Genomic DNA, 15,525 nt, shown 5'->3' on the forward strand with positions numbered 1-15,525 from the left:
GCTTATGAAATGGGAAACAATTTTAAATGTCAACTCATAGAGAGCTTTAAAAACAGGGGCAACTTTTCCTCATTATTGGTTATGTCAACAGGCATCTTGAACACAGCTCTACTTCTGTCTGTAAAGTACTGCCATAAGGGCAAAAAATGCATAAAAATGTATTGTTCTATAGCACTGTTGACATGCAGTGCATGAGCAGGGAAGGACATTTTTCACAAACTCAGTAGTAAAATGTATGAAGAGGGGCTATGTTGGAAGAGCTCTGTTGGTGTGTGCTCAGAACATGGACTACGATGGGGGGAAAATAAAGGACTAAACACAATGGTCTGCAGTGTAGTCCCACACTTTCACAAACTGCGTGATTCACAGAGAGTCCCTTACCTCCAGAGCTCTCAGTGCAGTGCAGTGAAGTCTGCTACATCATCAAGGTGAGCCCAGCGAACTCAAGACCATTTGTCCTGTTGTCGAACGACACATGGGGTTAGACCACAAATCAATACTCATACACACGGATGGCTTTCAAAAAAGTGCAGAATTTGTTTGTGGTACAAAATCAAGTTGGCACTTTTGTACTTGATTGCGAGTCGGTGTATGCAGAAGTGGCTGACTCATCTGGCGTACCCTGCGGCCATTTTCGATAAACAATGCTCTCAAGGTAGCACTTGGGAGGCTCCAAGTCAAGCATAATGAAAATGCTTATAATCACTGACTGGAAAGCTAGGCCGTGCAGGTTGAGCAGGGGAATGTGGACGCATTGCTTTCTGTGGATGAATTCGAAACGGACGACAAACTGAGAGCGGACACCACAGAGGAGACAGTCACTCGTAACCTGTGAGGCCTTACCGACCATTTCAGGAAATGTGTTCCCGAGCAACGGAGTCACGACTGGCATGGCTGGGCACGGCACCCGTTAATCGCCAACGCTGGTGCTCCGTCATCATCCAACGTTCAATACTCCCCTCTGGACCCCGCCCGTCAGGGAGAGGTAGCAGAAAAATGGCACAGCGGAGCAAGTTCCCGTCACGCTCTTGGGACAGTCGATTCAAACCGCAAAATACTTGACTTTGACTCCCCTCTTGGTTGTTAGCCAAGGCAGCATACCTCAAACTGTCCAGATTTGCAAATGGTCTACTCTTGCCTTTTGCCTCAACTTGGCCCTGCGAAATAAAACATTTTCTGCTGCAACAACAAAAATACAAGCCAATTTAAATTGTCTATAAACCACGAAGACAGTTTAATGTGTGTTAGGTGAGGGGGTGCACATGCTTGTTTTCATAACATTTCCTCATGTGCTTTCCTCTGGTTACTGTGTGTGTGTGTGTGTGTGTGTGTGCGTGTGTGTGGGTGTGTGTGTCTGGGGAGGGGGAGGGGGCTTATTGATAGGTGGGTGCCTAAAAGGTGGGGGAGGGGGGCTATCAACAAGCCAGTGAACCCCTCTCCTAGGGAAATGCTTAAGACCATATATAAACAACCGCAGAAGTGTTGCTAAACTTCACAAAACTTTACCAAAACTCGAAAGCCAACTTTCAACTTTCAGTTTTTTTTTTTTTTTTATAGCAAAGGTGCTTAGGTGCTTGCTTGCAGTGTAGCTTGCCCAGAAAATGTCAGGATGCCCAAAATCCATTTTCTGGGCGCAGAGGAGTCCTGTATCACTTGTGCAAACCGTTGCAATTAAACGAACAGCACCAGCGTTGGCGGTTTTCTGCTCTCTGGGCGAACGTTCACACCCTGCTCCATCCGCTCCTTCGGCTCCTCGTCCTCCCACATGGCCAGTGCTGTGGTGGCCTGATAAGAAGCGCTGTCTATCAGATGCAATCCACTGAGCAACTCCCCTGACATCCCCGCTCTGACGTCCTGCAGCCGTCGGTGCGTCCAAATTCAGCCGCAGAGTTAGAATTCCAAGAGAGCTCTGGGAAAATAAGGCTTCGTACAGATACGTTCCCCATTTTTATTGTTTTCCACTGGAAAACTAAAATAATAAATATAGCGTATGTTTTGAGACCGAGTTCTCAAAGAACTGTTGTAAAACCTTGGAAACATTAGTTTGGTCTTTTGGCCATAAAACAACCCCCCTCTTCTGGAATCTGGTGGAATTTTATAAACAAGGGGTCACAGTTTTCAATCCCCCTGCTTGAGATATTACATAGAAATTATGCACAGCTTGAAATTTGTAATAAGTATGCCGACAATGAAGTTAGCCATGCTTTTACAAACTTGATTTCAACAGTTAAACTCTGATATTAAAAGAAAGTTTGAATGCCTGAAAATGGTGTTGTGGTGGGACTAGCCTGAAATAAGGAAAGCTGGAGCTCATGTAACTCAGGGCAAACGACACCATGTAATGGAAACAATTTTATATGGCTTGGTAGTATTTGATTTTGCAGATATTAATAAAACTTTACAAGATAACTGGGTGAAAGAATCGCTTGCACACACCTTATGACTGCTGTGAGCAGTTTGAATTTTCATCTCGAATAAGAAAGAAAAATGTTCCCCATTAAAGCAAAGTTCTTTTGGAAGGTGCTGTTTGTTGATATTAAAAATAAATGTTGCTAGTCGTGTTTACAGTCCAAACAAAATCTTACATTACTCTTAAATAATGTAGCCTAAGGTCTATCCACAAAATAAAAAGTGGTGTTGACTGTTTGTGTGTGCGTGCGGGTGGGTGGGTGGATGTGTTTTTGTGTGTGTGTGTGTGCCTACAGAACAGATCACAAATTCACTTCTTTTACTTCATTCTGCTTTGAATGTTTGAGATGACTTTGGAAAAAGACCAAAGACGATTCCCTAATGCAGTGCAGGGGTCACTGTGCTATACCATCCTTTAGACAAAACTCTGACTGAGGTCCTGACTGTGGTCAAGACCCCATATGTTACGTCCCTCTGCCCCAAATAGGGGCCCTGGTTACCTAGTACAGTATGGGCTGGTCTGTCTCTTTTTAGGGAACTAAGCTCACCTGTGATAGACCCATGTAAGGAGATCTGAGGGTGTTGCTTTTTTCTACATAAAGACCTTTCTTCAAGATGTTCCTAGCTCTCTCCTAGCACATAGCTCTTGTGGTTGGGCGTGCTCCTACACTCTATCGTTGTGACAATTCGGTTTTTTTTTTGTAAATGAAAGAATTTTTGTACAAACGAGGTGTTGGCTTCTCTATGTTTATGGTGGTCGTGGTGCAGCCATCGCACCACGGCACATAATGTAATTCTTTTGTTTTCTGGAGCAATTCACAATCTGGATCTTCCAATCTGGCCACTATGGACCGCCATTTTAATTGGCAGTATAAAACCCTTCTCCTCAGATGATGATGGGCAAACACTTAGCAGACCGCTTATATCAATAGATCCATCAGAGCTTCTAAATATAGCTGAACTTCAGCAAGAGGGCTCAGATTGTACCTGCTAATTTTACAAGGGAACATTTTATGACTGCAGTGCCAGATTCTTTTAGCTGACAGACTAAAGAAATGGTATAACTCTTTGCTACCCTCAATGAATTGATGGTTTAATTGTTATTGAACATTCCAAAGCTAAAGTGTTCATAACAATGAGTGTCCTACTATGCCTAAACAATTAGTCTCTTTTACTTGAATTATGAAAATGAACAACTTTCAGACTTTTCATTCTTTGAGACTAAAACAAATATAATATTACATATGGACATAATGAAATATGAACATTCTATAGGCAGTCGTTGATTCTCGTCTGAGTAATGTTACAAAACTACAAGTAGTAAAAATTAGTTTGTGCTGTACGTGTAAGTTGCCATCACACAATCTAGTGATCTAGGCTGTTGGATTTGTTAACTACCAACACCTTATACCTGTCAGTAGGTACATAAATTATTTCACTAGGGGAAACTCTAACTCTGCTGATGAACTACAGTGGTAGCAGTATGAGAGCATTCAAAACTCAGGGTGAAATATGACTAAAATCAAAAAGCAATTCTGCTAGACCAGAATACACAGGTCAGAGGTTAAAACTGAGGTTGGTAATTTGTGACCTAGGGAGATGCTAGAGAATAAATGAGAGCTCCATCTTCCCTTGAAGGCACTGTGGGCTTATGGGAGTGGAGGGTTCTCAAGAGGGAGTCTACAACATTCCACAGAGTGGATGTGGTCGTACAAGTTGACAACCAAGCAAGGAGACTTTTCTCTTCAAGCCAACCTTCAATATCCTTCAGAAAAATATCAACTTGCTTCTCTTCTGTTCTCCTCTCTGCTCCCAGTGTAGCTACCATCCCAGCTCGATGCTCTTTACACAACTCCAACCCTCTCCTCTCCTGAGAATTTAGACGCTCGGGGGGCCCACATTAGCCGGGGCGTAAAATTGGTCACAGAGACAATTTCACAAGCCCCCAAAAGGGAAACTAGAGCATTTGTGGGGATCCTGCCAGAAGCTTGAATGTCATGATTTGGAAACCCACTATCCGGCTCAGCAACTTCCCTGTGCAATTTTGTATTCCTCGCGTTTGTTTGTTGCTGCACAGACACAAACCAGGTAAGAAAATGGTGGTTTTTTCCTCACAACAGCAAATTGGGTAGATGTAAGGTAAATTCGAACTGAGCAGTCCACCCACACACACACACACACACAGTACTCTCTCTCTCTATCCCACTAATCGCTGCCTTCTTGTAGCAAAGCATTTAAAATCATTCCACCCAAGCTGTGGCTGTCAGTATAAAACACCCAAACCGCTAACAGTCAATCTAGATTCCGAGTACCCATAGTTCCCTTCAGCTCTTTCCCTATTAACCTCTGACATTTTGAGTGCACTTGCAAATGTGTATTGTGATGATGATAATAATTGCTATGATTAGCAGGCTGAAACAAACCTGCCATCCCCATTTAATAGGCTACATTCCTACAGGTGAAGCTGGGCCCTTAATTTATGCTGGCTTGAATAATGTAGCTTTTAGCCTGCTATTATGCTATTATTAGTTTCATGTCATGCAATGTTCCCCCAATGGTCAGAAAATATCCACTGTAAAACTGCTGTGGGTTCATTTCACGCTTGAAACCAACAATCTTCTTGGTAATCTTAGAAGATTACTGCTTAAGGTCATTTTTGAAAAGCTTGCACAACCCATAGATACTTATATATACGTTTATTCCTAATAATAATACTATTGAGAAATATATTTTTTAAAAACCTTCAAGTTGCTTGGGATTTTACCAAGCTTCAATTAATTAAGCTTTAATGATTTATAGCTTTTGTGAGCGATTTAAAAACATTCTGTCCCTAAGCAGTCAGCCCTGTCCTAAAATGACTTAAATTTTTCCCTTGTTCTTTAAATATTCATATTTTAATTGCAGGGAGGCGAGTTTTAGAAAAGAACATTATAAATTCTCTTTCTTTACCATAATGAACCATTTGGAGTGTACCTTAAAATCATAATAATCAGATGGCTTTGTCCTCACCGTTTCCAGTGAACAGTTAGCCGGTTGGCTGTGCTGTTCTTGTCTTTGTGGGTGACGGGATGATTTGGCAATTTTTTGGAGCTTACTGCAGGCAGACAAGCGTGTCAGTAAAGTGCAAGATTGCTTCCGCAAGTCTGTTTGTGAGACCAGGCAATCAGTTTCCCTTTCCTGGAGAGTTGATTTCAGGGCTGATTTTCAGTGACCCTGCCTGACCAGCCATGATGGAGAAGTCCGTTAATGCTGGAGGCATTTCTGCTGGGTGTCCTGACTCGCAACATGAGCTCATGATAGCACACAGAAGACAGAACACATTTTGGATGCTTTGAGTTGCCCCGTTTTAAAATAAGACATTGATTTCAAAGTGTTTATTTGATGTACTATATTTTTAATGTATGATTTTGATTCTACTTTATTATTATTATCGTTATTATTATTATTATTATTATTATTATTATTTGGACCTTCAATTACCCCACGTGATCTTCTTGCTCTAATGTAATGGTCGCTCTTTGTGCTGATTGGTCTCTAAATCTGTATGTATGCTATTGTTTTTGTTGCTTACGCAGGTCCTGATGAAGCCCCATGGGGTCAAAATGCGTTTTCAATATTCCTGTACAATATGTCATTATAATAAAGGATGAAGGTATTTCTCCTCTGTCACATCAGAGTACGTTAGACACCTGGGAAGTAAACCCCATCACTAATTTTTTTCCTTTTTTCCTGAGAGTCTCATGAGTGAGCTTTGAAGTGCCCAATTTATTGCTTTAGTCCATTTTTTCTGGTTGAAAGTGCTTATTATTCCCCTCTTTTTTCATTTGTTTGAACCTCAGAGCACAGAGTGTTCTCAATACAATCTGCTGCATTGATGCAGATTTTGCACAGAAACTTTTGGATTTGTAAATGGCAGAAAATTTGGTCTGGAAAGCACACCATTCCCATTAGCTGAGAAAAACACGTATTTAGTGAGAAAATGTGAAAAGAAAATTGTGAGATGAAGCAAAAAAAAAAAAAAAGTGAGAAAAAAGATATTCTCTGTTCCATCACAATCAGGTACTGTCATAGTTCTTTTGGCAGTTTGAGGTTTACTTTGTAGCTTCTTCCAAAACAAGCGTGAGTGAGTTGCCTGGTTTTGGTTTATGCGGCTGACAGGTGATATCACATTGGCTTGGAGTTTTTCAAACCCAGATCCCTTCATCAGAATAGATCAAGCTTTCTTGCTTTTGCTGTTCCCCTCTTCTGATAGTACTCCCTCGTTCACAACAGGCAGCTGTACAGCACTGAGCCAGCTTAATACACATAGCATTTTCTAGAGCCTTTTCTCTGCAATTTGGAATATCCATTTGTACCTATTATCTAGTTACTGTGCCATTAGCAGAACGCTGGGGAGCCGAGGTGGGTGCACTCTGCCAATTTTCTTGCCTGCGGATTAGTTGCTTGCTTCCTCAGCGAAGGTCGCAGCACAGGAGAGAACTAGCACCAATCTGAGGAGAGGCGCACCTCTCACTGACAACGTCCATTCTAGCATCACCAGAATAGAGGAGAGATTACCGTTATGATGACATTGTGATGCGAAAAAAATTGTATATAATAATAATTGTAATAATTTGTATGCAAATCAAAACAAAAATCTAAGCTGCGCAAGTCAATCGAGATAAGAGTGTCCGCGAAATACTCCAAATGGAAAAAATGTGTTATCCTTCACCGATCTGCACCGATCGCAGTGCTTTACCGTGAAGGGAAGAGCATCGAATCTGTATAAACGGCTCAGTGATTGACAGCTCAAAGTAGACCTGGCTCTTCTGGAAGTTCACGAGACCCCGGTCCCCCATCGCCGGTTAAGCACGTCTGCTACAATCATCAACATCGCACGTGCCACGCGCCTGGTGATTATCGCTCGCTCACTTGACGAGAGCCGGCTCGTTCTTGGCAGTCGCGCGGCTTAGCTCACATTTTCTCGGTGATACAATCAGAGCTAACCGCTGAGGCGCCGCCAAGGAATTTTTGGGCGAGGTATTCGGCAGTCTGGTACTCGATCGAGCAATCTGTCGGAGAAGAATCTGTCACTGGTCTTAACTTCATCTCCACATGCTGATATAAAAGCATATTAAGAACATAAGAATACGTTAGGCCGAGAACAAGCGCTTCGCCCGCTAAGCTTGTCATTTTTCCAAGGACTTCAGATTGATTACTCTGCGTACCTTCTGCATTTCCGTGAGCAATGGCAGCAGAATACAAATGACCGATGCCTCGTGAACAGCAGAGAAGCAGAGATGGAGTGGCAGCCTTCTTCGGAGTGACTTGATTCGGTTCCATGCATTTTCTTCAGTAATAGTCACCACAGAGCTCTGTTAGCTCAAAGGGACTAGCTGCCGACAACTGCCCCACGCATGCAACACAGCTAAGTAGGATATGGAATGCAGAATGTTTTACATCCCACTGCTATGCAGTTTCTCTGTGTTTTGTTTTCGGAAGCACTGTGTTGTATTAGTAAAATTGTTATTATTATAATAGGAATGTTGGTCAGGTGTTCTCGTGTGAAAGGAAGAGTGATACATTATGATCTGAATTCTGGAGAATAGTGCAAATATGGGCCTGGTCATAAAGTACAGTGGCGATGGTCATGGACGGCTTATTTGCATACTGTTTTCATTCTGTTTCAGCTGATTTTAACAGTTTGGCTTCATGCATGTTGTATTGCAGTCACTTTTGTTTTGGTGGGAAAATGTAGTGCAATGTCATTTAAACACCAAATAAAACAAACAAACAAACAAATAAGCGTGCAGACAAACAAGGTGACAACAGCTACCAGCAGGTTTTGTTTCCCAGACTGGCACCACCTGAGAATGTCCTCCCAGAGCTCTCTGATCTGTCGGGAAGGACAGACTCATTTTAGAGGCCAATTCCTGTGGAGGTCTCGGGACGGCCAGTAATATAGGCCCACCATTAAGGGACTTTGCATTACTTGAATCCTCCCTAGCACAGTTTCTGAATCACTCCACATTTTGAATATGACGTTAGAGGTTAGAGCTGGGGTTGGTTGAGTCATTCTCAGGGGTAGAAATTGTCCAAGGAGTGGAGGGTAAGGGGACACAATTTAGAACGCAACCACAAATGTCAAAATAGTTTCTCTACCTAACTTAAACTGGCTCATGCCAGTTTAGATGAATACCCCAGACAGTCAGAAAAAAAAGACTTATGAAATGTTGCTTAAGCACTTTGATGTTTGAATGCCTTTTTTAAATCGGGAACATTTTAGTGCTCGTTGTGTTTTCTACCGCTCCTCGAGTCTATCATAGAAAACAGACAAAGGTTTATTGGCCTTTGATGAAGTTGAAGCATCGATGTCCCCAAAGGAAGACCATTGGGATGTAATCTGAGAGGCCCATTCATTTCAGAAACGCTAGCCGTGGCACACCATGTCATGCATTAAAATGGGACCTATTCAAGGTTCTGTGATTGAATTCCATATTAAAGCGAAGGAGCTCGTTGCAAATTCAGCACAGGGATCTGACCAGAAGGTTGTTACAAAAACTGCACCGGCAAAAAATTCTGATTCAAATAATAAAAAAGGACTAATTCTTGTTTGAAGTGGGGCACAAAAAGTTTCAATTATGTCAGTCGGAGTGCAAAAAAAATAGAAAAAGCGACATTTACCCATGTCTGATGCATTGAAACAGTCACATCTGACAAGGCTGCTCACCCGATTAGTTTTCTCAGTGAACACCTGAAGGAAAAAAAAAATTGATTTGTTTTCTCTTCTTCTTGCTCTTCTCTGCTTTGATTTAGCCGTGCTCTGCTCTTATCTACAGCCTGAACACATGAAAGTCCTGAGGTGGGCTGGTAATTGCTTCTGTTGCTGTCCTTTGCTCTCCCTGTGTTCCCGTGCTTGCTGTTGCCCGGATACCTTCTGTTTTACACGTTGAAGGGCCCTGTGCGTGCACATCTATCACTTGTCTGCGGCGATTGTGATAGCGTGGAGCGCAAGTACAGGTTCTGCGCCTGCATTATAGCATGTACAGCATTTTTGTTACATTGTATTTAAATTACATCGCATTCTTTTAGCACATGCTACTGTCCACAGAGACTTACAATGAACACCTGAGCCATATGAGCAACTATGTCAGAACTGGCAAACAACATTCCCATAGTGGTGAATGCATTTGAATTTGCAATGTCATTAAAGCACTAAACGGAAGTTAACTGCGCCAACCCTATAGAACTATGACGCAGATCTTAAATACATGGAGATGCATCCAGTATCATTAACACCTGAGTCACTTCCATTAACCAGAAAGGGTGGTAATGGAAGGGAAGCCTAGATGTAATGTGATGATTATGTGATTACGTATAGGAGAGGGAGAAGGAGGGATTCATTCAGTTTTATAATCTGCAGGACAATGAGAAAAACCTGATTTAAAAACCCATATTGGGAATTTAGCCAGAGAAGTGGTATATTGGAATGCACAAGGCACTGTAACACACAGCACAAACACACAACACATTTCGGAGGCCCCGTTTCTCATTCGTCTATACCACTGGTAACCAGTCCTGTACCTGGAGATCTACCATCCTGTTGGTTTTCACTCTAACCCTAACAAAGCACACCTCATTCAACAGCTAGAGATCTCATTGCAACGCTAATTAGTAGAATTAGATCCGCCAAATTATGGTTGAAACAAAAACCTACAGGATGGTAAATCTCCAGGAACAGGGTTGGTTACCACTGGCCTATACTATCTCCTTGACCATCTGCACTCAGCCAGAGGTTAGGTTTCGCACACACTGAACATATCCGCACGTCTACACCACACTAAACTTAGCATAATTCACACACCGCATGTATCATATAAGGCATATTTACACTACTTAAATACACAGTTTTGCACTACATAAGTCAGAGGTCACACCATAAGTCCAGGCAGGGGTCTGGGGTCACACGGAGGCCATGGGTTTGACAGCCTGGACAAGGGGGATTGGAGGAAAGTGCATTTTAGCCTTTCTTTCTGTGTTTCTATTACCTTTGTATATTAAATATAGGAAAGAAATGATGGCGGAGATTATGATGGGAATGGAACCTCAAATCAATGTGTCAGGTCTCTATTGTTGCTCCAGCCCGAAGTCTGGGTGTCATCCTGCTCACTGGGAACAGAGTTATTCCTAATTCAGGGGTGGGCAATTCCAGTCCTGGAGGGCCAGTGTGTATACAGGTTTTATTTTCACCAATTTCTCTGGCTAAATGAGCTAACTGGCAGTACCCAGCGACACTGGTGCACTCGTAGATTAGATCATGGTAAAGCATTTCATATCGGGACACAAGAATAGTCTTCAGCTGTCATCCGTGCCCTTACCAAGGAATGTAGCTGAATGTCAGACAGCGTAAACTGTCATTAAGCAATTAAGGCCAAGAGTTGGCATGAAAACCAGACAGATAAAGACCTAGATGCTAATTTCTATTCTAATTACAGTGCTCTATGTTTGCCACCAGGGGGTCCAGTGGGGGATAAAGGGGGGGGGGATATATGTTAAAGAATATGCATGGGATATGACTAAGGGAGAAAGAAGTCATGCCATGTTTTGCCATGCTTTGGGAGTAGAGGGGGGAGGTCGTCCATAAAATAGTGTGTGTTGAATGGCAACTTCAGAGCTCTTGTGGACTGCCCACAAGCTGTTCTCTTGGCATACACTGTTAAAAGCAATGGACTCAAAATGTCAGGTGGTTTCCATGTGAAGTGGGATGCAACCTCCCAAGCATCCAAATTCACATAGAAATGTGGCAGGAATCTTTTCTGGCAAAGGCATTGTAACCCTAATCATTTTCACATACTCTTTTTAAATACAAAAAATAAACGTCGATACATATTTTGCCTCCCAAAAAAATACAACAGCTGGCTGTTGTATTCATTGCATACTGAAACAGTTTTGATTCCTAGTAATTTGGTGGACGTCTTTCCAGGAATTTCTAACTGCACAAGCAAGTTAAATGCTGTGCAAATGTGAATTGAATTGTCACGGCTGTAAACACATGTGGTCTGAAATTAAAGTAGCCTACAGCATTTAATGAGCAATATCTAATGGCTCATCCTAGTACTGCATATTTATTTCATTAATATTTGCTTTAACATTTCACCAGTATCTACACAATATTTAAGACCATTTTCACTTTGCAAATTGGGCTGTTTTATATTTGGTAAGGTAGCCTAAATAGTTTCACCCCCCCCCCCCCCCAACCCATTAAATTACAAACAGTCCATAATCCCAATCCCTAATCCCCAGATTTGACAGTGGGATTTCTGGAAGGTCAGGGTCTCTAGTGTCATTGCTGCTATTTGACCTTGACACCTTCCTTTGTCTCCTACAGCACAGGGTCCCCATCACTGCACTATGAGATTTTCTTCTATGGTTTTAGGCAGTCAAGGGGACCTCTTTTGATTTGCATGTACTTGCATGTCTGTTTCTAAATAAGATATTTTTCTGATAAATTGTTCTTGTACACAATTCACACTATCTTTCAGAGACATTATATGTACAAAAATAAGCTTTATTATTGGATTTTGTATTTCCCAATTTGCTCTAATGAAAATGGTTCTGTTCTGAAGACTGTGGGCAGGAGTAGCCTAACCGAGGAGGCACTGAGGTGTCATTATTTTCGCATTATTTTAAGTCACTATTTTAAGTTATGTAGTAGCACATTAAATTACAATTTTTTTTCATGTCTCTCAGAAAAGTACTGGGTTTTTCATGTTATTAAATCTCAGCGGGGAACAAGAAATAACAGCCCAGTTTATTAAGAAAGCCCCCAGAATCGAACAGTTGAAATGCACTCAGGCTCCACCGTGCATTGACTTGAAGAAAGAGCGAAATAGGCCTATATTGAAACTAAACGATAATGGCCTCCGGCACTTAGGGCATTAACTGAGTGAAATCAAAAGTCTAATATGAAAGAGGCTCTGTATGGTTTCCCTGTTCGTCTGCTGTTACATCCTTCGCATTCATAACATTGAGCTGTTTTGAGCTATGGAATCTCGGACGGATAAACAATGTTTTTCCGTTCGATTGGGATTTTTTTTCCATTACATGCTCCTGGACAAGAAAATCACCATGCTGCGCTGTGCCGTTCTGTAAAAGTGAGAGGCAAAGCAGCGAGCACTACTCGTGGCATCAGCCCGCCAGCTACGCGCGGCGCACATTTAGGGCTCTATCTTACACCCAGGGCAAAGCGGCGCCAAGCGCAACGCAAGTGTCTTTGCTAGTTTTAGACCGGGGCAGTTGTAATTTTCCCGTCCAGCGCCCCCGTTGTTTAAATAGCAAATGTACCTGCGCCCATGGGCGTGTTGGTTTTAAAATGAGGTGTGGTCAGGCGCATTGCTATCTTGAGGCAGCGGAAAGCGATTGCGCGATTGACCAACAAAAACCTGGTCTTAAGTCAATGGCGCAGTATTTTACTTTTTAAAGGCGCATTATTAAGATAATAATTAAGTAATATGTGCCTACATAGGCGGGTGCACAAAAAAAAAAAACAAAAAAAAAAAACAGAATCTTCTGCAGAGAAGCATTCTTTCCTACTACTTGGCACTTGGCTTTTAAAGCGAATGGGAGATGACCATCCGATTGGTTTATTTCATGTTACACCCAAAACACGACTATGATTAAAAAAGAGACTAAGCACAACCCCTTTGAACCGTGCGCCTTACTTTGCACTCAGATTATCCGCCGTTTAACTAGCAAAAGTGTATTTGGACACGAACTAAATGCACTTGCGCCATGCGCTTTAGACCGTGCGCTTAGATCGTTAAAATATAGACCTTACTGTTGTTCTCTTCGAAACGGAAATCTGTCAGAGAAGTTTTAAATGGAAGATCCCTGAAAAGGCGAGGGCAGCCGGCGAGGAGATCCGTCTTACGTGGAGAACAGAGCGAGGAGTTATGGTGGCGGGGCAATTAAGAGTGATGGAGGACGGTATTTGACTGATGTCAATGGCTGACCTCGGAAATATTAGGTGGGGAACAGGTTTGCATTAATGGCTGATGGTTCTGACAGCTGTGCGCAGATTTACGTCTGCACGGTCGTAGGTCAGACAAGCCCATTATAAAACTTGCTTTCCTCTTGATGTGCTCAGCAGTGCATTTTGCGCAAAATGACTGAAACAGCTAAGAAAATATTCTTGAATAATAATATATATAGCCTGATCACAGTGACAAAGACGTCATTACTCTGGATTTACTTATTTAAATCAAATTCCATCGTATAGAGTAAAACAGGAACAAAGCTTTAATCGTGGGAACCCGAGCGTTTTCTTGCAATAATATCATCTTGCCAGCAGATGGCTCTACATACTTACAAATGATACTCTGTAGATCACACAGGCTTGCGAAGTAATGCACTTCGGAATGTTAAAACATTTATACATTTAAAACTAGTTTATTTACGTGTATGCGCATCAACTGTTAGGTAGATGATCAACATATCTCATTCTGAATGAAAAACGGGCGGCTAGGCTTGGGGGTTGCTGCTGGGCGATTCTTTTATGAGCTTCTCTCTTCTCTCGTCGATACCTAAATTTAAATGACTTCTAGCTACCTGTAAACAAATTATTTCCGAGTTACTTCGTCACATTTCCCATGCAGGGAATGGTTGCTATTAATAACGGATTCAGAAGCTGTCAGCGTGTTGGTTGTTGTTGGTGAGGAATGACAGATGTGCCTGTATAAGCGCAGTACTCTCAAGGTCAATATTCACTTCGTGCTGTTATGTCATTCAGTCGGTGGAGCTGTATGCTCGGGGTGGCAAGACGGTTTCCCTTCCCAGCTCAAATACGTTACATACCTCAAAGGCCTACAGTTTTGCGCCCCTTTTAGAAGCGCTTATTTCCACGACACGTTTAGTCACCCTCTCAAGAGTTGAATTCGACGATTTAATGAATAAGTCTCTTGCCATGAGAGTCGCTGTAGAGTACGGCATGTCAGGATTTGATTACATGTCGGTAAGCATGGATAACTCATTTCACAAAACTGTCGGTAGGCTATTCCACGGATGGAAAATAGCCGTCGGTTAATGATCAAACACACGAATTTCTGTAGGCTTCTATTGCTCTTTTCCAGACTCGCAGCAGCTAAAAATATCGGCTAAACTTTTCGCTTATTTCCACGTTTGGCTCAAACGCCCGTGGCACGGTGAAAGTAAGTATTCTATTTCATGGTGCGCGCGGCTGGCTGTATTTCAAATGGTGACTCAATGCAGAGTTAAGAGATTAATATTTCTTAGGTCCCACTCTTAAGATTAGTTTTTTTTTTGTCTTACTTGCAGCGTTACATAAGTTCCCAACTTCGTGTGCTGAGGTATACGTAATGTATTCTGATATCCTCGAGGCAAAATGTTAAGTGTGAAATCACATTTGATATAATACATTTAGCTCTTGATAGAGTAGTCCTACATATGCTCCTAATCGACGCATCCAAACACTACTACAGATTTAATACCTGCAATACCTGTTTCTGGTGCTTGAGTTCTGTTATCATTTTACAAGAACTTTGAACTGGTAGTCGTAGGCCTACAATAGAAAACTTTCAAATCATCCTCAAACCCAATTTTCTCCATTCCGGAGAACTGTTGCCTAGAATTTTGCCAGATCATGGATCACACAAGCAAGGTTCTTGGCTTTCTGCCATCCTATAAACAAGGGTCGGGGTACGACCGCCTTTGTCTTATTCCTGCAATATGCCCTGGGTCATTTAAAAGGTTTTTCTTTTCTAAAGCCTTTCTAGGTTTTGTCTGCTTACTTCTCTTAAAATGTATTCATTTCTGGATTTACTATTTTATATTACATGGCATTATTCATGTTACTCTGTGCGGAAGCCTTTGTCCGAGGCGATTGCAATGCGTTTATAGCCACATGCTTTATAATCTGCCCACTCTGCTGAATTCTTATCGGAGCGAGTTGAAGTAGTGAAGTAGCAGTTGCGGAATACATTAGCAGAAATTAGCGCCCGCGAATTGCGCAGTTTACTGCAGAGACATTTCTGCAAAGAGGGAGCATGTTAACGACTAGCGCCGACCATGGGTGCGTTTACATGCACAGTAATGCTTCGTCTTACTCCGATTATGGCAATA

Source organism: Anguilla rostrata, chromosome 5 (genome assembly GCF_018555375.3).
Source record: "Anguilla rostrata isolate EN2019 chromosome 5, ASM1855537v3, whole genome shotgun sequence".
Taxonomy (NCBI): domain Eukaryota; kingdom Metazoa; phylum Chordata; class Actinopteri; order Anguilliformes; family Anguillidae; genus Anguilla; species Anguilla rostrata.